This window comes from Sciurus carolinensis, chromosome X (assembly GCF_902686445.1).
Source record: "Sciurus carolinensis chromosome X, mSciCar1.2, whole genome shotgun sequence".
Lineage (NCBI taxonomy): Eukaryota > Metazoa > Chordata > Mammalia > Rodentia > Sciuridae > Sciurus > Sciurus carolinensis.
The window spans coordinates 5,386,626-5,408,144 of NC_062232.1; the positions used below are offsets into that span (position 1 = coordinate 5,386,626).

Here is a 21,519-nt window from a genome sequence, read left to right on the forward strand (position 1 = left end):
ATTCTTGGCTGAGCTTTTAACAAATAACCCTCTGCGCAACTAGCACAGGTTTTCGTTGGAGTTGGTTTTCTTTTTAAGTGGACCCAAGTATTCGTCGGCAGCAAAACAATTTAAAAGAGGGCCCGGTATCTACAGCTGAGGTTTTGGCAACAATATCGTACATTCGGAATGGGCAGAATAAAATTGACCATCAGATTGTGATATATTTAAAGTCCCATGCCATCATGCAGTAAGTGTCGAAGCCGTCACTCCTGACGCCTTTGAATGTTCGCTGTAGGTTTTTTGGTTTCGTTTTAACTGTCTCTCGAAGGCAGTCTCAGGGGCAGGAGACCTAGAAATCAAACACATAGTAACTGTAAATGTGGTCCTCTGCTTAGATTTGGTGACATTTCCCCTGAACATTTTTGGTAATGTGTCCCCAGCTGTCCTGTAGTTATATGTTTCTCTCTCTTAAGATGAGGTGTATGTGTCTAAACCAAGTAGAGGGAACAGACAGAAATGTTCAGTGTTTGCATGTAACCCCACCTGTCCTTCATGTAAAGACCTAGGCTGAGCTGGAAGGCTCTGAAGCCCTGTGCCCCTAGATTCCTGTGACGCTAGCTGTGTCTGGAGGAGCTGGTTCTAAATAATGGCACTGAGTCTGCAAACGCTTGGCTTTGCTCCTCACAGAGACAGAAGGAAAAAGCTGTAAATGAGACTAATCAGTAAGGAAGACTCAGAGAAAACACATTAGAAGAAAGATTTCACGCCCACAGAAAAAGGAGAGACTGGCTTTTAAAAGATCAGGCTCTAAACATACTGAGTTAAGTTTTAAAAAGTCAGGGAGGGACCAGATGCGGAGGAAGGAACGCCTTGAGCGATAAGGAGTTTTGGGACATGGAAGGAGCTGCTGTGTGTCTCCAGCCCAAGATGCTTTTTTCTAATTTATTTTGTTTATTTCCCAGAGCAAAACCACTGCTGAGCTCCACTCCCAGCCCCTCTCCTTTGTTTAGAATCAAGGTTGGCAGGGTGCTTCCAGGGCTGAAGTTCTTGGTGACCCTGCAGAATGGCCTTTCCCTTCCTTGATGAGATTCTGTGTTTTCTTCCCTGAGATATTGATTTGGAGCAGCAGTGAGTTCCAGCTCTCCCCGTGTTCCATCCCACACATGTACCCAGCTTCCCACCTCCAGAATGCACGCCAAATGCCAAGAGTCACAGATGCGGAGAGAATGCCTTTTCAGGGAGAGAAATGCGTGAAATGTCCTGAGTGTATGGAAAATGTCTAGATCACGCAGCGCAGCTGAGCCAAAGGGATCCCTCAACATGGAGCTCCAGAGCAGCCCTGCGCCAACGCTCCACCGTAGAGCAAGGCCAAGAAGGGAATCCAGGGCAGCCCTGGGCCTGTCGCTCAGGTCATTCACTGAAGATCTTCTTCTTCTTCTTTTTAATGCTTTTTATTTGTTCTTAGTCATACATGACAGTAGAGTATTTTTGACCTTATACACACATGAAATACATCTTGGTCTAATTAGGATCCCATTCTTGTGGTTGTTCACGTTGTGGAGTTTCCCTGGTTGTGTATTCATATGCGAACACAGGAAGGTGAGGTCCAGTTCATTCCACTGTCTTTCCTATTCCCACCCTGCTCCATTGCCTTCATTCCCCTTTGTCTAATCAAATGAACTTCTGTTCTTCCCACCCCCTTATTGCATGGTAGTATCCACATATCAGAGAAAACATTTGGCTTTTGGTTTTTTGAGATTGGCTTATTTCACTTAGCATGATATTCTCCAGTTTCATCCATTTACCTGCAAATGCCATCACTTCTTCTTTAAGGCTGAGTAATATTCCATAACACACACACGCGCACACACACACACACACACACATATATGTATATGTATGTGTATGTATATATCACGTTTTCTTTATCCATTCATCTGTTGAAGTACACCTAGTTTGGTTCCATAGTTTAGCCATTGTGAATTGAACTGCTGTAAACATTGATGTGGCTGCCTTACTGTAGTATATAGCTGGGTCAAATGTTGGTCCATTCCAAGTTTCTGAGGAATCTCCATTCTGCTTTCCAGAATGGTTGCACCAGTTTGCAGTCTCACCAGCAATGTATGTGTGTACCTTTGCCCCTACAGCCTCACCAACATTTATTATTACTTGTATTCTTGTTAATTGCCTTCTAACTGGAGTGAGATGGAATCTCAGTGTAGTTTTAATTTGCATTTCTCTAATTGCTAGAGATGTTGAACATTTTTTTCATATATTTGTTGACCACTTGTATTTCTTTGAAGATGTTCTCTGACTTACGATGGGATTACATCCCAATAAGTCTGGTGTAAGCTTGAAATATTGTAAGTGAAAAATGCATTGAATCTACCTGATCTTTCCCAAGCATTATAGCTTAGCAAGATGACCGAGTTTGCTTGGGCTGCTATAACAAAATAAACCAGTAGCTTATAAGCAACAGAAACTTACCATTTGTGGTTCTGGAGGTTGGAAGTCCCAGATCAAGTCACTGACAGATTCAGTGTCAAGCGAAGACCTATTTTCTCATAGATGGCCCCTTCCCGCTGCGCCCTCACGGAGAGAGGGCCGAGGGAGCTCTCTGGGAAACCTTTCATGAGGGCACTGAGCCCCGTTGTAAGGACCCCGCCATCCTGGGTCTAGCCACCTCCCATAGGCCTCACATCCTAGCACCGTCACCCTGGGAGTTAGGTTTCAACATAGACACTTGGGAGGGTGTGTGGTGTGAACATCACAGCTTGGAAGCAGTCCCACAGGGAATGGTATTTTACCTTTATGACAGAGAAGAATGCTAACCTCTCAACCTAGGGCGTGTCGTTGACCCCTTTTGACCCCAGTTGATTCGAAGGATATATGGGTCAGCAAACCTAAAATCAAACAAGACCAAGACCGCCCGCCCGCCTGCCTCACGTCCTGACCCGTGGAAAGCCATGCCTTGTTTGTGTGGGATCAGCCTAACGCTGCTTCGGAGTTCAAGTCGCTGCAGCCAGTGCCGCAGAGTGGTCTTGTAGGAGCAGGGGAGGCACCGTTTGTGGTAAGTGAGACTTGGGCTTTTAATAGCCTGGATCCGTAGAACCAGCCTGAGCACAGACAGGCCCTGCAGCCCGAAGATGCCTGAGGACGGGTCGGTGTTACAGCTTGGCCTTTGAGGAAAAGTCAAAGGAACTTCTCGGAGCAGAAAACAGAACAGGCGGGGGCGTGCACCCTCCATGACATCGCGCTGGGGACTGCTGAGTTTGCTGAGTGGAGAATGATGAAATAAGTCAGTGGTTTCAGGAGATTCCTCGGGGTAGCCGTGAGGTCCCAGCGAGTCTCGGGGGAGCCAATCAGAGCTCACAGTAGAGCAGAGATCTGTGGCGGCGGGGAGAGGGGCACCCAGCCACCACCATCGTCCGTCAGGAGCTGATCTCTGGCCTTGTGTGGAACCAGCTGGAGCATGTGGGTCATAGAAGGAGGGAGTGTCTGGCATTTGGTCTCCTGGGAGGTCTTCAGGGAATGGCTGCGGGAGGGTTGGGTTCTCCTGGGGAAGCAGGCCCCCTGGGCTTAGATTTTTGTTGCAAAGGGATGCTGGTGGGTGTTCAGCTCTGGACGGGTTCCCCAAGGGCAGGATGTGTACAGCTGACCCTTGAAGGACAACGTGGGTTCCAACTGCCGGGGTCCTCACGAAGCCAGGTTTTTCTTCTAGAGATAGGCAATGATTTGGAAAAAACTCAAAATGAGCCATGTAGTGTTGAAAGAGTGACAAGAAAGTTAGGCATGTCATGATGGCATGAAATAAATGTAGATGACGGTCTCTTTAACTTAGTACAGTACAATATAAACAAATCTATTACAGCAAGTTCAAGGGCTGGGGTGCAGCTCAGTGGTAGAGCTCTTTCCTAGCATGCACGCAGTCCTTGGTTCCATCCCCAGCACTGCCAAGGGGAGAAAAAGCTAAATTTATCAAGAAGTGTGCACACACATAGATCCTCCGTGGCGCGGTGCTCAGTTGAAAGAAACGCAAGCCAATGTAAGACACAGAATTAAATTGTAACTGCAGAGAATGAGCTGTGGTAACACGGAACTACTGTAAAAACCTCATAGCACTTCCTATTGCTATTTCTGGGTCAAGAATTGATACATGAATTGGTGTCTCGGTTGCTGCATTGTTCCAGGGTCAGCTGTACCATGCACTGTCCCTAGAAACTTGACTTGGGACTGATTTCTGGGCCCCATCCTCTGTAGCACTGCTCTGGGGTCTCTGCATCCCCCTGACCACTCAGGTGACGGCCAACCAGGAGGACTGGAGGCCATCCCGGTCAGCGAGACCCTGAAGTGCAGTCCTGGCCCGCCCCTGTGTGTTTTAGGTAGAGTATTGACCATGTCTCTGGGAGTTCAAGGGTGCCAGTCCAACCTGAGGGACGTGGTTTCCCTTCTTTTCCTTACGTGTCCTGCACATGCTGTCTCATCGATTGGCATGGCCGTAAGTGCAGTAATGCTCCAGCTGTGCTGCTTCTCCCGCGTGGGGCTGGGTAGGCTGCCTCAGTCTTCCTGTCAAAGTTCTGAGACATCTAGCTCAGAAGGCCTTGTTGTGGGAGTTATCAGTTAGGATATGAATTAGGATTAGAGCTGTCTTAAGATTCTTCTCCATCTTCTAACCATAGACAAACTCACTGAATTTCAGTTCTGATGACGTGTGTGTTTGTAAAATTTCTTACTAAATCAGCTTAGAAGGAGGAAGACTCCCTTTGGCTCATGGTTTCAGAGGTTACAGTCCAGGTCTGCTGGCCCCATTGCTTTGGACCTTTGGTGCAGGAGACCATCATGGTGGCATCATAGGGGCATATGGTGGAACAGAACTACTCACCTTGGGGCATCAGCGAAGCAAAGACAGAAAGGTAGGAGCTGGGTCCCAAGAGCTCCCCAGGCCACACCCCCAGTGGCCTCACCTCCTTCCACTGGCACCACCTCTTAAAGGTCCCATCCACCACCTCCCAGTAGCACCACCAGCTGGCAACCAAGCCTTGGAACACATGACCTTTGGGAGACATTTAAAATTCAAACCATAACATATGTTATTTAATAAGTGATGATGGAATGGTTTTTCTCCCTTTTGGAAATGTCAGGAAAATTTGAATGATTTTTTTTTAGTACCTTATGTTTTCTAATAATTGGTCCTGGTGGACTTAGACATGGTACTGTAGAATCCAGAAGTTCTAAAAAGCAAACTCAGGATTCAGTTGTTATTTATAAGTGAAATGTTTGTCTTAATCCACATGGAACTGAAATTCTTGGACCAATTGTTGTGAATGAGAAGCCCTAGCATATAAATCCTTGAACAACTTACTTCTGGAGTAAAGGAAAAATTGGTTTACTTTTCCATCATCCTGAGAGGTGGGCATAAAGGCAGGTGGATTTCAGTTGCTTCTTGCCCTTCTCTATGAATACACCTTTGTCCCTTAAGAGAAGTTATTTCAGATTTATTATTGTTATTACTACTCTTTTGCAGTGCTGGGGATGGAACCCGGGTCCTTGTACCTCCTAGGCAAATGCTGTGCCGTGAGCTACACCTCCATCTTATGTGTGTATGCATTTCTGGACAACCTGTGTAATCTCTAAAGTGTTAATGCATAATTTTGGTTTGTGCATCCTGTATGCGCTCCCCCTCAACACAGAGAGGCAGGCTCTGGAGGCATGTACTTGACCACAGCTGGGTATTACAGCTGAGGTCCAGATGTAGGACCAAAGCCCACCAGAGGGTCCTTTTCCTGCCTGTGAATTCTCTGCCACAGTGATGCTGAAGCTTAGTGCGTGAGTGGGTTTTTAGATTCCTTGGCCTGCTGCAACAAAGCAGTACCAACTGGGTAGCTTAGAACATGTATGGTCTCCTGTTTCTGGGGGCCAAGGTTCAAAACCAAGATGGCATCAGGTCATGCTCCCTCCAGAGCCTTTAGTGGAGGATCTTTCCTTGCATCTTCTAGCTTCTGGTGGCTCTGGCAGTGCTTGGTATTCTTTACCTTGTAGGCACACCCTCTAGTCTTTGCCTGTTGTCACAGATACCCTGCTAGGTATCTCTTTCTATAGCTTTTTGTTTTTTCAGTGCTGGGAATTGAACCCAGGGCCTCACATGTGCTAGGCAAGTGCTCTGCCACTGAGCTACATCCCCAACCCTATGATTGACAGATACTTTAAGAGCATATCAGTCATGTTAAATGAGGGGCCCACCCTAATCTAACTTGACCCCCTTAGTTTAACTGTTTACATCTACCTTGGTTCTTTTTTCAGAATTAGGTCATGTTTGGAGGGACTGCAGATTAGGGTGACCCTAACAGCGACTGGGTCCCAGTCCTCGCCCGCTTCTTGCAGATTCCATGCTGCAGGGCTATTAGAGACTTTTTTGCAAAGTAACCAAAGAAATCCAAACAATACATTCTTTGTCTTTGATAAAATTTACGCATAAATAGAACAAAGCTCCAAGTGCGGTGTTCCGTCCAAGGTCAGCATGACTGCTGTTCTCTATACAGGGGCCTTTTCCGGTAGTGAGGCCCCACGCCAAATCCAGTTGGAAATGATCCTCCTGACCGAAGGGCAATTTTTGAGTAAATGAAGCACAGAGGAGTGCGTCTTGTCATTGATTGCCTTCCCCCCGGGAGGTGATTTCTTGTGTGTTCTGGTTCAGAGCTGTAGGGAGACGTCTGGTCTGCAGGTTTCACAGTGGTGTGCACAGGTGGATTTTGGTCCGGGAGCCTGCTCTTGGTCACACCTCGGCCGGAGCTGGCTTTTCCACGTGGCTGAACCGGAGGAATTTGATGAATGCAGACTCTGTGCCTCCCTCCTCTGGGACACTCTGCAGTTCAGCCATGGGGCACCCAGCTCTGCCAGACCCATAGACACCAGAGAGGCACCAAGTCTGGCCACGTTGAGCTTAGCCCTCACTGTGTTGCAGTGATAGGCTCACGGCAGGAGAAGCAGGTTTGCCTTGTGGTTTTGTGATCATTTCCTAAAGAAATTATCCTGTGCATGAGACTTGGGTACTGTTGGGCATTGTCAAGACTCTTGGCTCTTTCCAGGGAACCGTGTTAAACAAACAGAACGTCCAGTGGGAAATGTTCTGTGTTTGGAAGTCCCAGAGGTGGGCAAGTGAGACCTTGACCTTGGAATTTCCTCTCTTGGCAGGGGTGGCTTCACATGTAAACAGGAGGTAACCTGGTGTCAGGTCGCAGAGTTCAGCCCTTGGAGACAGACAGGGCCCTGGAGGATCAGCTTCCAGGAGCAGTGCTACTTTCATCTAATGAGAGCCCTCAAACAAGACCCAGCTTCGTAATTTGAGCCCCAGGTAATGAGCATGTGTGCCTCCAACCTTTACGCTTTTTTGAAGATAATGTGGGACTGCTAAACAGGCTGAGCAAACAGAGCCGGGAATTGTGCTTTGGAGGGGAAAGTCTCAGCCCTGTTCCATGAGATAACATAAGCTGTTTTAAACCACAAAGGGATGCTTTCTTCCAGGGGAGTCTCCCCCGCGGCACTGATGCAAGGTGATGAAAGCGTCTCGTGTCCTTAGATCAAGACTTTGGTAAAAGAAATCACATGAGTTTAGAATCGACCTCGGAGTACATCAAGAACTTGAAGCAGGGACTTTTCTTCTACTCTCATTTTAAATGCCATCCACGCGTGGATGTGGAAATGTTTCACTGAGGGGGAGCATGTTATTCCCGGGGGTTGGGGGTGCAGAGTGGGGGGAAGGGTTCATCAGTCTGATTTCTCCAAATCTGGGAGTTAAAGGACCCACCTACTAGACACAGGAGTTTACCAAAAATGCGCTTGTGGATGTGGCAAGGTAGACCCGTCCCGCCTGGCAGGTGTGCTGTGGATTCTTTTGCATCCTTTGAGGACACAGGAGCAGACAGATGGGGTCCGTGTCTGCGGCGTTTCCTCCTTTCTCCTAATGGCACTCCAGCCTCAGTCCCATTGTCTTTGCTGTGTAGCAGATGACCTAAAACTCAGCAGGGGATTGATGGTCTCACCTGAGTCCTAAGGGTCACCTAAGGCACCCAGGGCACCTCAGCTGGCTGGCCGTGACTCTGGTCCCCGGGGAAGTCATAGGCAAGGTGTCAGCCTGGGGTGACCTTGGAAACCCGTTGGGGTTTTAGGATCTTTTGCACCTCATTCCACATGTGGCCGTGGCCCTGCTTTTCCAGCTCAGTTGCAGAAGTCATGCACAAAAGTTCCTGCTGTATTTCAGACCAACAGTGTGGTAAATGTGGGTGGGCTATGCCAGAATTTAAATGTCAGGGGGCAGAGCTCGTTGGGTGCCATCCAAGAGGCTGCTACAATAGCTCTCTTTATTTTTTGCACCCATAAATTGGCATTGTGGTTAAAGAATAACTCCTGTGAGTCTTTCATCATGATCAGAAAACGGTGGGAAAATTAGTCCTCCCTCTTTATCCACAGTGGATCCTTTTCAAGACCCCCGGCAGATGCTTGAAACAATGGATAGTGCCAAATCCTATGTGTACTATTTTCCTCCGTACCTGTATAACCTGTGATAAGCTTTTGTATTTGTTAAAAGAAAACACTCAAAGGCTCTTTGTTATATCCAAGTTACCAACTCCACTCCTCCTGCTCTTTGGGGCCATTATTAAGTAAAATAAGGGGTATTTAAACACAAGCACTGGGATTATGGCAACAGTTGATCTGATACCTGAGGTGGCTGCTAAGTACTAACAGGTGGGTAGTGTATACAGCGTGGATACTCTGGACAAAGGATGTTCCAATCCAGGGCAGGATGGAATCAGCCTGCGTAAGATTTTATCACACTCTTCAGAAGAGCATGAAATGTAAAACTTAATTATTTCTGGAAGTTCCTGTTGTTTTGGAAGCACGGTTGACCTTAGGTACTGGTAATTTAGAAAAGAGGATGACTGCTGCATTTGCTTCTTTAACCATGTGCACGACCTAACCTGCGGAGCTGAGAGAGCTCATGTAAACACTCTCCCTGGCCTGCACAACAGTCAGCTAATTGGCGAGCATTGTGCGCCTGGTTAGGGCTCTTTTCAGTTCGACTCTTGAAAAGGAAAAACGGCTTTTCCTGCAATCAAATGGGAATGGTTATTGAACCCCCTAGTGCATGGGCTCCTGAGCTTCCTGCTGCTTCTCTGAATTCCAGTTAGTTTCAGAATCGCCCTTACCTTTCCACATACTCCTTCTGTCCTGAGATGTTTAGGAAATATTGACCTTTCTTGTGCAAAATAATGAAACTATTGAAAACCATTTATAGTTAACAAGAATCATTGACTAAATACTGACGAGGAGACTTCTTTCCGAGTGTTCACAGTTTCCAGAATTTTGTCTCTCAGTCATGGTTTTAGAGGCGACTGCCTTTTCTTACAGTGGCTCTTGCAGTGCAGAACCATTCCTTCAGCAGTTCCCTGTGGATGCCTCGGAGGCCGGAGGGGTATCTGTGGAAGGAGTAGGGTCCCGAGGGCAATTTTTTAACAATAATTGAGGGGTGTGAGACACTCAGATGACTGTCCATTTTTCCTTGAAGAATTCTCACTTTCCCTCCTTTTGCAAGTCTACCCAGGTGGGTAACCAAAATTTCCCAGGGCAGAAAACAACCAAAAATAATAATGTTGGGCTGGGGAGATAGTTCAGTTGGTAGAGTGCTTGCATTGCAAGCACAAGGCCCTGGGTTCAAATCCCTAGCACCACAAAAAATAATAATAATGATGATGATGCGAAAGCAGACATGGAACACGAAGGAGGTGTCATTTTGGAGGCATGGCTGCCTGTTGATGACGGTTGACGGTTGGCGAGTGACGGAGAGCAGAGTTTGGGTGTGCTCCGGCTGCCCGCACTGATGATCTCTAATGTCCTGGATATTTGCAGGGAGGAAAGCTCCCGACTGTGAACTAGGGAGCTGCTGAGCCTTGGTGACAGCCGGGGACACAGATTGGGCTGGTTGGATCTGGTGGTCCCCAGGCCATCACCACAGTGTCTGCACTGACTTCTCACCACACAGTGACAGCGCCATGCCTGACCAGGTCACACCAGGGCCTCGGGCGTGCTGGGCAAGCACTCTGCCCCCCGCAACTATACCTCCAGCCCCAGGTTTTCCTTGTGCTTGCCGACCTTGACGGTGTCCAAAGGACACCTCAGGCATGGTGCACAACGGCCTTTGATTGGGTTGGCCCATGTTTCGCACATGGTGGGACTGGGGTTATGGGTTGGGGAGGATCCTGGGGGTGCTGCGCCCCTCTTCTCAGGATCTCTTGTCAAGGGCGTGTGCTGTCAACATGAGGAGGTACTGTTGATGTTGACCTTGACCACTTGGCTAACTAAGGTCATGGGTGCTGGGTTTCTCCATGAGGAAGGCAATGTTGATTCCTAAGTTCACCTTTGGGTTGGAGGAACACGTCAACCTCACTTGACATCACTGTTTTACGTGAAAATACCTCTGTGCTGTCTCTCCGCAGAAGGGTGGGGGTTTTCTTGGAGTACTCCACCATGTTGGCCTCTGCGTGACGGGGGAGGATTCGGAGACTCGTGAGAGCATTTCAGCGTAGAGTCCGACTGGAGGCCACTCTTGTTTCCCAGATCTCATGATCATTTCCACCCTGCAGCCTGTTTGACAGTGTATTTCGGTTTAGAGATCTGTCTTGGTAAAAGCGTTCAAAGTGGTTTTGTAGGAGGGGGATCCTCCTATTGCCAGTTCATCCATTTATGTAATATTTACTTACTTGTAGAGTCAGTTCACAGTTGGGGCTTTAAGTTGGTCCCAGGCAGCCAGCTCAGGTGGAAGGGCTGGGCTTTGGAAGGGAAGGGTCCCAGCCTCCCACGCTGTGGGCAGCTGTCTCCAAAGAGGGAGCCTCGGTTAATTCAGTGAGGAGGTTAAGTGCCGGCCTCGTTAAGAGAGTTCCTTTCTCCTCTAAGTATTTTTAGAAACAGCAAATATCAACCATAAATATTTGATGTCGTGTTTATAAGACTTGAGCATCATGAAAGTTCAGGAAGGTGCCCAAGGGAGCCAGTCAGGCGGCACTGTATGGGAAAGCTGGCCAGAGCACTCCTAGAAAAGAAGAGAAGCAGTCGGCAAACGCTGTCACTTCCTCTAAGGAAGACCCACCGGAGGGAGGGCTAGTGATCGTTCTTCACTTGCCAGCACTGTAAAAAAGTTAAATAATAGTAAAAAAGGCAGGTGTTGCCTGCATTGGAAAGGTAAACATGAGCATAAAATGAAACACTAAACCCACCCACAGATGGTCCCCGCCAGCACGTCTGTGTTTTCTTCCAAATTCACACACGAGTGCGTGCAGCCCACTCTGCTTGGCTGGGCAGTGTGCACTCCTACGTGGCCTTACCGGGAGCTCCGGCCCTCCTGCCGCCGTCATGGGAATATTTGTATGCATCTCGTCCACCCAGGGGTGTGGTCTATACTTTATTTAACACATGTGTTTGGAGATTTAGATTGCTTCCGGTTTTTGCTTTAGGGTAGATTGCTGCAGATAGAACTGTAGGGCTCTTGAGACTGATGACCAAATGGCTTTCCTGAAAGGTCATAGCAGTTGTCCAGCAGGGAGGAGGGACAGCTGGGTGGAGGGGGCGGCGGCACAGTTGCCAGCGCTCACATGACCGTGGAACCAGGAATGCCTGGCATCCCTTGCTTGGCGCCCCCTGCCCCTGCATTCCCTGGGTCCTAATGAGGTGGAGTCTTTTCTTTATACTGGGCAGCCCCTGGCATTTCCTGTCCCCTGGGTTGCAGGGGAGCCACTTCTAGAAGGTGTATCACAGGTTCTTTTGCACGTTAAACTTTCTGGTTTTCCTTGTCCTGGGATGTGCAGGATTGTAGCGTCACTGTTCAGCTAAATGCAGCACTTCTTTTCTTTCTGTTTTTCCTTTTGTGCAGTGCTGGGCATAGAACCCAGGCCCTCACGCACTGGTAGGCAAGAGCTCTACCTCTGAGCTACTCCCCTGCCCAGAGCATCCTCTGATGTTTGCTGGCATGTTCAGTCTCTGCACCGGAGCCAAACTGTGCACCCACAGGTGAAGAGCTCGAGCCAGAGGACACATGAGAAAATGAATGGGCTTAGACGCACTGTAATAGGCCCCTGTAGCCCCCTTCCCTTCAAGGTATGGTGTCCTACGGTGAGCACTGCTTGCTCAGGGAGCTGCGGTGTGTGGGTGCCCACAAGTTCTGCTCCCTATCGTGCTTACCAAATGACAGTGTTTCCGCAGAGTGATGGGGGTGGGGAGTGCACATTCTTCCGTTAGTCAATAAAAGATCATTTTATAAGTGGCATTGTACATTGGCAAGCTTGCCAGCTGCTTCCTCCTTGTCATTAGCCAGGGTTCAGTGTTTGCCAGGAATGTGTGTGTATGTGTGAGAGAGAGACAGACAGACATATGCTTTACCGTGCAGATGGACTCATGGGGTATCTGTGCTGTCTTTGGAGCTTGGAGCTGTCTTGTGGTCTCTCATGTGTTTTCTGTATTTCTTGGACATCACTTTTTCATGTTTCTCTGCATATCCTATCACCAGGGTCTCCTCTTGCTATCCTGTGACATCACAGCATTAGAAAACTTACCAAATATCATCTCCTGTTCCTGCCTTGATGGGGTCTGTTCTAAGCAAAAAGTCTAATTTTTTTTCCTCCCAAGAAAGCTTCTCAAACTTTGAAATGAAACAGATGAGAGACGAGGTGAATGATGACTCAGAAATGATTGCTGGAGAGCTAAAAAGCAAGTGCTCCAGATAATTTGGGGGTAGAGAGCCTGTGTTTTGCAACATAACAGATTTAGATTCTTGATGATGTTTGTATGTTTTTGTTCCAAAGTGCATGGAATACGTAAGCCAGGCTTCCAATGAATCATTTCCTGCCAGACGGAATGGATGGAGCTAATCCATGGAGGAGCGGCTTGAGATTCTGCTTTCTCTCAATAGTTTACCCCTCGAGCTAGGGCTGTTCTTGGCAGGACAAACGTACAAGAGGCACAAAACTGGGGACAGAGAGGCTGTCGCTCTGTCTCCCACATTCTTCTCAGAAGGTGGCTCTGGGTGGCTGACAGTGACGTGGAGCCCAGTTGCCTAGGTCCTGTCTGCACCCACGCACGGGCCGGTTTCAGCCAGGAAGAGGCAGCCCACCTCTCCGCAAACACAAGCACAGAGGCAGAAATCTCTCTCCTCACGCTCCAAAATCTCCATGGTGCAGAATGAACCCTGTGTTCTTGATGACTACCATCCTATGGGTGGCTTTTAAATAATTCTGAGCAGAACTTCATGTGGCAGTGATATTCCTCCGGCTAACACAAGGGCTGTGGAGAGTTGATCTGTCCTTGGAGAACCAGTGGACATACCCATCCCTAGGCATCAATTCCCTGATGCTTACAAGGGCCAGGACTGAACTCGACTTTAAGTGACTGCTGAAAATTTCAGGGGCAGGGTATCATGTCTAAAAGAGGATTTAATGTAACAATAATAATAACATAGTGACGAACAGAAATTCTGGCTAAAGGATGTTTTGGGGACCACCCAGATTTCATAGCCCCACACTGGATTCTGAGCTGGGCCTTTGAGTGTGGACCCATTGGCAGCACTGATTGCTAGCTAGTGTCATTGTCCTGTCCTCGTGTGGCACCTGTGAGGAAGGTGTGAATTGTATTAAAAGTGTTGCCTTGGACATCTTCCGCGGTAGGTCGGGAATCTCACCCAGGCGGGCCTTGCCCTGTGAGAATTTACGGCTCTCCACGGGCTGCACCGGGGCTCAGCTGCAAGGTAGGGCTCCCATCTCCCCGTCTGCCTTTTGCTTGATCGCTATGCGATCCACAGCTTTTTCCTGGACTTAGATCAGGGGTCGAACCAGAACTTATAATATAAGTCACTCTATTAAAAATAACTTCAAGCAGAGAGCATTCTAGAGAAGCTTTGTCTTCAGCTAGAACAGTGTATTATTAATCTGTTCTTATGGGCATAGCGTTAACAAATTTCAGGTAGGCATGATTTTAAAAAAATGGAATTCTGAAGATAAAAACAAAACAAAAAACCTCCATCTGCCTCTTCATCTTGCCAACGACTTTCAACAAATTTGAGCCTGCCATCATCACAGAAGCCATTAGGTTTCCTCCACCAGCAGCAATAGAACAAGAGCCAAAAATGCAAGATATCAAAGGGGTCAGAAGAAACAGGGTAAAAATTATATTGCAGTGTATACTTGAATATATTAAATTGATGTTATAATTCCTATCCTAATATATAGTAATGCCACAATTTGTTAGTTAACCTAGCATGTCCAAAACAGGATCAGTTCCACAAATGATCCCTCTAAAAATTATTCATGCAGTGTTTATTTTATTGACATAAGATTTTGATGTGATCTCTGCAAAATACAAGATGATTTATTTGGTACAGTCTGGAACTGCCCAAGTTCTAGTGTCTGCATGAAACCAGGAAAATTAACTCACAATATGGAAAATATTTTTCAAGCAGAAAGTACTCCTATTTTTAGAAGTGATAGTGTTAAAACTAGAACAGTTCTTGTTTTGACTAATGTATTTGGAATTGATTCAGGGGGAAAACGATGTAGATGTATATTTAAATATTTGTGTTGGTCACGGACATATATCTATAATTCCAGTGACTTGGGAGGAAGAGGCAGAAGGATCCCAAGTTCAAGTCTCTCCTGGGCAACTTAGACCCTGTCTCAAAATAAAGTGAAAAGGAACTAGGGTGTAGCTCAGTGGCAGAGCACCCCTGGGTTCAGTCCCTAGTACTGCCGCCCCCCAAAAAATATGTGCAGTAGACCAATTAAAGAGAACCACGTGGCCTAAAATGTCCCCTATCCCTCCTTTCTGCAGACCACAAGGAATTTTGGTTTCTGCAGATTTCTCTGTGTCCCTAGGAGCTCCTGAGTGGTCTAAAGGTGCCTGGTGTCACTGAGGAACAGACTACCTTCAAATAAATTTAAATTAAAAATTTCAGTGCTGAGGATGGAATCCAGGGCCTCGTGCATGCTAGGCAGGCCTTCCACCACTGAGCTACCTCTGTAGCTCCTCGATGATTCCTTCAGTTTCTGAAAAGCTTTTTTAAGGATGCTGGGAACCGCAGGCATGTGAATCCACATTGTCAAGTGTACATCTTAAGAACTATTCTATAATACCACTCAGTGTTTCCAGTGAAAATCCATCATCCAAATTGAGATGCACTAAAATTGTAAAATACACTTTTGTCATTTTGGGAAACTGGGGGAAAAAATGTAAAAAAATCTCTGTAATTTTTTCATATGGAATACAAGTTGAAAATGGTAACTATTTTAGATACATGAGATTTTATTAAAATATATTGTTAAAGTTAACTTTCCACATTTTTAATATGGCTCCTTAGCAAATTTGAGATTAGTGCTAAGCCTGGCTTTGTGTTGCTTTTGGACAGTGCAGATCCCAACCATAGTTCTCAGGTAAGAAGTGAAGGAAGTAGAACTTGGAGTTACACTTCAGATAATGTTAAAAACCAGCCCGAACCCAGGTTTTCTTCTTGCCCTTTAAAAAAAAAAAATCCCAGGGACTTGGGAAGCTAAGGCGGGAGGTTTGTAGGTTCGAGGCCAGTCTCATCAATTTAGCAAGACCCTAAGCAACTCAGCAAGACCCTGTCTCAAAATAAACAAGAGCTGGGGATGTGGCTCAGTGGTTAAGCACCCCTGGCTTCAATCCTCGAAACAAAAAATAAATAAATTTTTATTTAAAAAGGTACAGCAGGTGATATTTGTTCATCTAGACCCTGGAATTTCTAAGCACCCTAGGAAGGGTTAGATTTCTGACCAGGAAACCATTCATCACCATAGATTTAATGCTTTGTTTCCTTTTCCCCATTGATGGATCTGAGGTACATGATGTCAGTTAGTGGCTTTAAATCTTTCTTAGAAGGTAGATGGAAAGTCAAAGGTCAGGAATTCAACAGGGTGCTGATGGCCTAAAGTGTAATTTTGTACTTGGTGGTGGGGAGAAGGGACCTCAGGTTCCATCATAATGAGGGCCCCAACATTATGTCTTGTCTTGGGTCTGAGGCAGCTGTTCCAGCTCCTGCCTCACATCACCATCCAGTCCTTGAGGAGTAGGAAGGAGACTTAATTGCTTTTAAGGGAAGTGTTGCAAAGATGCACTTTAGACCTACTTATAGCTATTGACAAGAACGGGGTTACTTGGATATCTTCTTGTGGGGAGAGTGTGTGGTCCCATACCCATGTAAAATTCAAGTGTCCTGCTCAGAAAGGGAAAAAATGGGTCATGACAGGCTGGTAGACCCTGCCCTCTCTAGTAGGGAACTGGGAGTTGTCTTTGTGCATGAGAGTGTGTTGTTTATATCGCTAGCTTTTTGCATAGGGAAGACCCTCCTCTTCTAGCCCTGTTTCCTTGCTCAGTATTTGCACATATTAAGGACTTGAGTGTGATTTGTCTCTGTGACAACGTTTTAACTCACTGAGTGGCTAAAATCCAGTAGGAGTGGTGCCCTCGGGGAGATGGGATGGACAGCCATGGTCACCATGTCTTTAATTTGGGTGATTGGGTTTTGGCTGGGTTGGCTAGTCTGCTCTGGCATCCAGTAGGTAGGTACTGTTTGATGTGGCTGTGTTGAGATGAAGGTGTGCAAAGGGCTGGCCCAGCCCGGGCTGGAGATGTGGCTCAGTGGTAGAGCACTTGCCTCGCATGTGTGAGGCCCTGGGTTCAATCCCAGTGCTGGGGTGAGGGCGGGGGTTCAGCTTGAATTGAAGCCTCATCAATCCTGAGCCCCTCGGCGCGGATCTGATCATTCTGGTCTTTATTTCTCACCTTCACCTCCAACTTTCCATGGCACGTGCCCCGACAGGGAGCAGGGCTCTGCAGGCCCCCCTGGAAAGGTCCCTGCGTAGGTTGCAAAGTCAGGTTCATGAGGATCTGTGAGAGGCAGGCCGTCTTACCACGACGAGGAGGCTGCTCCTGTGTGCGTCTTTTGCCGTAGGTATCATGTGTTGATAGCTGCATTCTCTTACCTGTTGATTGTAACGAAATGGCGTAGCTGCCATCTATTAAAATGGTATGGCTGCTGTCATTTATTCTATTAAAATTTGGCGGGGTATCCTTGTTTCTCCATGAAAATCGGTCTGTGAAGACCCTTTGTGGAGACACAGATGCCATTACTTTCAGTGGGAAGCTTCAGAAGATGGAAACATTAAAGCTCTACATAGCCAGCCTGTGAGGCCACACTTCCAGCAGGACCATAAATAACTGAGATCCTAAATAACACTGCTAGGATGTTGGAAAAATAGAGCAGCTCCGTGCTCCTACCAGGCAGCGCGGGCATCTTGTGACAACACAGGAGCAAGAAAACAGGTTCCCTGTGCACGGAGTGTGAAACTGACTTGCAGAAGAGAGCTCCGCTTGGTAATCGTGGAGTAGAATGTGTTTTCTCAATGTCTCTTGGACCTTGGATAATCTTTGGAGGTGGGGGCTGTCTGTGCTCCGTGAGATGTTTGGCCCTGCACTTAGATGTCAGCTGCACCTTCTTTCCCTGAGTTGGGACTAGCAGAAGTGTCTCCCTGTATTGCCCCAGGTCTCCTGAGGGGCGGTATCGCCCCCTGTTGAGAACCGCTGGAATAGATAGGCGGCCACACGGGAATATTACTAAGGGTTTTGCATTGGAGATGGCATCAGAAACTTGAAAAGACAGCATCGAAGCACAGTGAGGTAGGTCAGGCCTTCTACAGCATCACATTCCTGATAGCCAGGGAGACAAGCATCCAGCCGTTCCTGCTGGAATCTAGAAGGCTCGACTTCAGGATCTGGAGGAGATACACTTCAGACTGGTCCTCGAAGGCAAGGAACTAAAGCAGAAGATCACAGATACTTCTCAGACCTAATTATTCTAAGCTGGCTAATATAGTCAGTGGGGTGCAGTGTGATTTCCAGAATTTCGTTTTCTATCCCTTTCTAGTTGAAGAGACTGGTTATAGTGAAAATACTCTTAAGCTAACTATCAGTAGGTGGTAAGTGTGGAGTTCAGATGCTTGCATTTGGTAGAGGGGTTCAGAGGATGGGGTGTCTGGCCTTCTGTAGTGACTTTAATGCCTTCCTTTGGCACTTTGAAATGATAGCCATTAAACCGTGGGCTTTCTCAGGACTCTGAGAGATGTGAAACCCACTTTCAGCTATGGTGTTTAGAACCTCACGGCATAAACAAAACTGATTTTTTAATGTATGCATTTCTAAGCAGATGTGCATTATACAAACATAGGCAGTTTGTATATAAGGACTGTGGGAGCCTCCCCTCCAACCCCAGGAGAAATCTGTCCCGAGCTTTGGTGGGTTAATTGAAAAGTCAGCAAAAGCTGCCCGGAAATTACTTTAAAAACAAATGTACGGATCTCATTTTTCTTTGGTTCACTTTAACCAAAAGCATGCGACTGCGCCATCCTCTGCCTAAAAGGCTGCACCCCTCAGGAAGCTGCCTCCCCTGGGGAGCGCTTCCACCGCCGTGGTCTGGAAGGTTCCATGGAACTGAAGGATGCCTGTTGCCTAGCAATGTTTAACATCGCACTGCAAGGTGACAGTTTGTACAGATGCTGCTGTGAACAGACTGACCATGCTGCAGTCTCGTCCAAGACTGACCTGTACCACTGCGTACAGCTCATGTGCTTGATAATGACGATAGCAGCCTGTTTCTGGATCATGTTTCACTCAATGCTGTAGTTAGGGTCACGAATGTCTGCCAGCAGCCCCTGTGGAAGGCTTGGTCCCCAGCTGGTGGCACTGTTAGGAGATAGGCCTAGAGCCTATCAGGAGGAAGTTAGGTCATTGGGGGTGTGGCCTTCAAGGGGAAATAGGGACCCTGACTCCTTCCTGTTTCTCTCTCCTTCCTGGAGAGCAGCCTCTGCCACCACCTGCTCCTGCCATGTTGGGCTGCTTGGCCACAGGCTCCAAAGCCATGGGACAAGTGACCATGGACTGAAACTTCTGAAACTCAGGGCCAAAATATACTTTTTCCCTTATAAATTGCTGCTCTCATGTAATTGTCACAGTCCCAGAAAGCTGAACAAGGTGTTCAACTAGGCTGTGTCCTAGAAACCTCAGGCTCTCTAAACGTAGGCCCTTCCCTCGGTCTGCAGGGTCATCTTGCCCACACTCACCTCATGGCACTGCCTGAAGATGACAAGATTGGAAATTTATTTTCATGTAAATGACTTTACTGCATTGTTGTTAACTCCTTTTTTTTTTAAACAAGGTAGACGGCTTAGACTAAGAATTTTACTTAAATTCTCCCACCTCTTTTCTTCCCCCAGATTTTGCAGCTGTTAGGTGAGGTAGAGAGAAATGGTTGGGACTAAATTAGATCTAAATATCTTGTTGTTTTTCTTAGACTTCTAGGATTTTTTTTCCCCGCTATCTGCTACAAGTATAGTCCTGAATGTTCTGTAACAGCATAATGGGTTATTTTTTTGAATGACTTATGATTAACCCTGATTTACCAAGAACATCCATCCTCATTTCCCAATGGAACGGATGAGTCTGAATTTAATTGACAAAAATGTGCCATTCTGCTACCGCGTAGCAAATTCTCCAAGGACAGAAGCTAGCCTAAGAATTTCTCAGTTTGACAAACATTCAGGTCTTTCCGAAACCTTCAAGATTGCGAGGCTATTTCTAGGACATGCCTCTCTTCCACTGGGAACCATGTCAAAACGTCGCCTGCGAATTTGAAAATAACTGACTGCATTTTTTGTTTCCGTTAAGGGTTTGTATCTGGCTTGTGAAAAGAAAGTAGACACTTGTATATTCTTGACTTGTTAGTTTGAAAACAAACTGGCCAGTGATTCCATTTTTCTTTGCACAATCATTACAATCTTTCTAATATTTTTCTTTAACAACAGAAGGGTCTCTGGAAGAAATACATTTTGCTTCTATGCTGCATTGCAGGTTTTTAAAAATGTGGTAAAATATGCATGAGGCAGAATTTACCACTGTTAAATGTACAGATGGGTGGTGTTAAGTACTTTCCTCGTCCGTCTCAGGACCCCTTCATCTCCTGCATCGGAACTCCGTACCCAGTACACAATAACTGTTTCTTTCCGCCCACAGCTCCTGTCTCTGTCTCTGGCTGCCCTACTGTCCACATGTCAGTGGAATCATACAGCATTTTCCCTTTTGCATCTAGCTTATTTCACTCAGCATAACTTCGTCAAGGTTCATTCATGCCGTGGCACCTATCAGGATTCCGTCCCTTTCAAAGGCTGGATAGTAGGCCATTGTTTCTGTGTACAGCATTCTGTTTACCGTATATCTGTTGATAAATGTGGGTTTTTCCATCTCCTGGCTAGTGTGCATGTGCTGGTGTGTACCTGGAGGTGTAGCTATGTTGGGATCCTTGCTTTTGATTATTTTTTGGCGTTCCCCTACAGATGGACATGCTGGATCGTGTGGGAATTCTGTGTAATTTTTGGAGGAACTCATCATACAGTGTTCCTGAGGTTCATTTTTTCAAGTGTTGTGAGTTATGGTAGCAGAGGAAGAGGAATCTAACCGTGACCTGTGTTGTCCCAGGGGGTTAGCAAATTAAGGCCTATAGGTCAAATTCAGTCTGTACCTTCTTTTGTGCAGTTAACAAACTAAGAGTGTTTTTTTTTTTTTTCCTCCTTTCCTTTTTTTTTTTTTTTTTTTTTTTGGTGGGGGTTGTGTGCCAGGGTTTGAATCCAGGGTTGCTTAACCACTGAGCCACCTCAGCAGCCATATTTAATTTTTATTTTGAGACAGAGTCTCACTAAGTTGCTGAGGCTGGCTTCGAACTTTCTATCCACCTGCCTCTTCACCTGAGCCACAGGGATTATAGGCTTGTGCCACCAGCCTGGCTGTTTTTTCGCATTTTTTAAATAGTTGGAAAACATTGAGGAGAGTAATGCCTCCTGATACATTCAAATCTGTGACATTCAGATTCTGCTGTTCATCATTGACGCCTCACTGGCTGTAGCTATGCCTGTTGATAGATTGCCTGTGGCGATTCTGTGATCAGCAGTGTTGGGATGGAGTGGTAGGAACCGGTGGCGGGGCCCCAGAGTGCTCTGTGGTGGCCCTTGAAGAGCCAGCTGACCTGAGTCGGATGTGTGTGTGTGGCCATCCGCTGACAGACCCGCCCGTCTGCTTTGGCTTTTCTGAGAGTGGACCCATCAGGCCGTCCACCCAACCCACCACACAGGTGCAAACGTGATTTCTGTCACCTCTTCACAGGTGAACATCCGTCCTGTCTGTGTGAGGTCCCAGCACACCTCTGGGTGGGGGATTCCCTCCGTAGGGTGTAAAACCACACCCAAGTCTTTGGGCATGCTCATTTCTGCTGCCTTTCGTTTTGTGCTATAGCTCCGAAACTTGACTTCCTTTTGTGTCTTTTTTTTTTTTTTTTGGTGCTGACATTGAACCCAGGGGCACTTAACCACTGAAACACCTCCCGGTCCCCTATCCTGTCTCTTAAGGAACTGACTGTTCTCACTGATCAGGAGGAATCTCTCT

General features: G+C 46.8%; 1 protein-coding gene across 5 annotated transcripts in view; it reads left to right on the forward strand.

Moving 5' to 3' along the window:
- Tbl1x (transducin beta like 1 X-linked) overlaps nt 1–21,519 on the forward strand; it is a 189,276-nt gene that overhangs the window by 103,021 nt on the left and 64,736 nt on the right. For 2 of the 5 annotated variants that reach the window (XM_047536123.1, XM_047536124.1), the window contains exon 3: nt 7,174–7,333. The exons of the other annotated variants lie outside the window; for them this stretch is intronic. The gene's annotated coding sequence lies outside the window, so the exon portion shown is untranslated. The remainder of the gene's footprint in view (nt 1–7,173; nt 7,334–21,519) is intronic. 5 annotated transcript variants of the gene reach the window in all.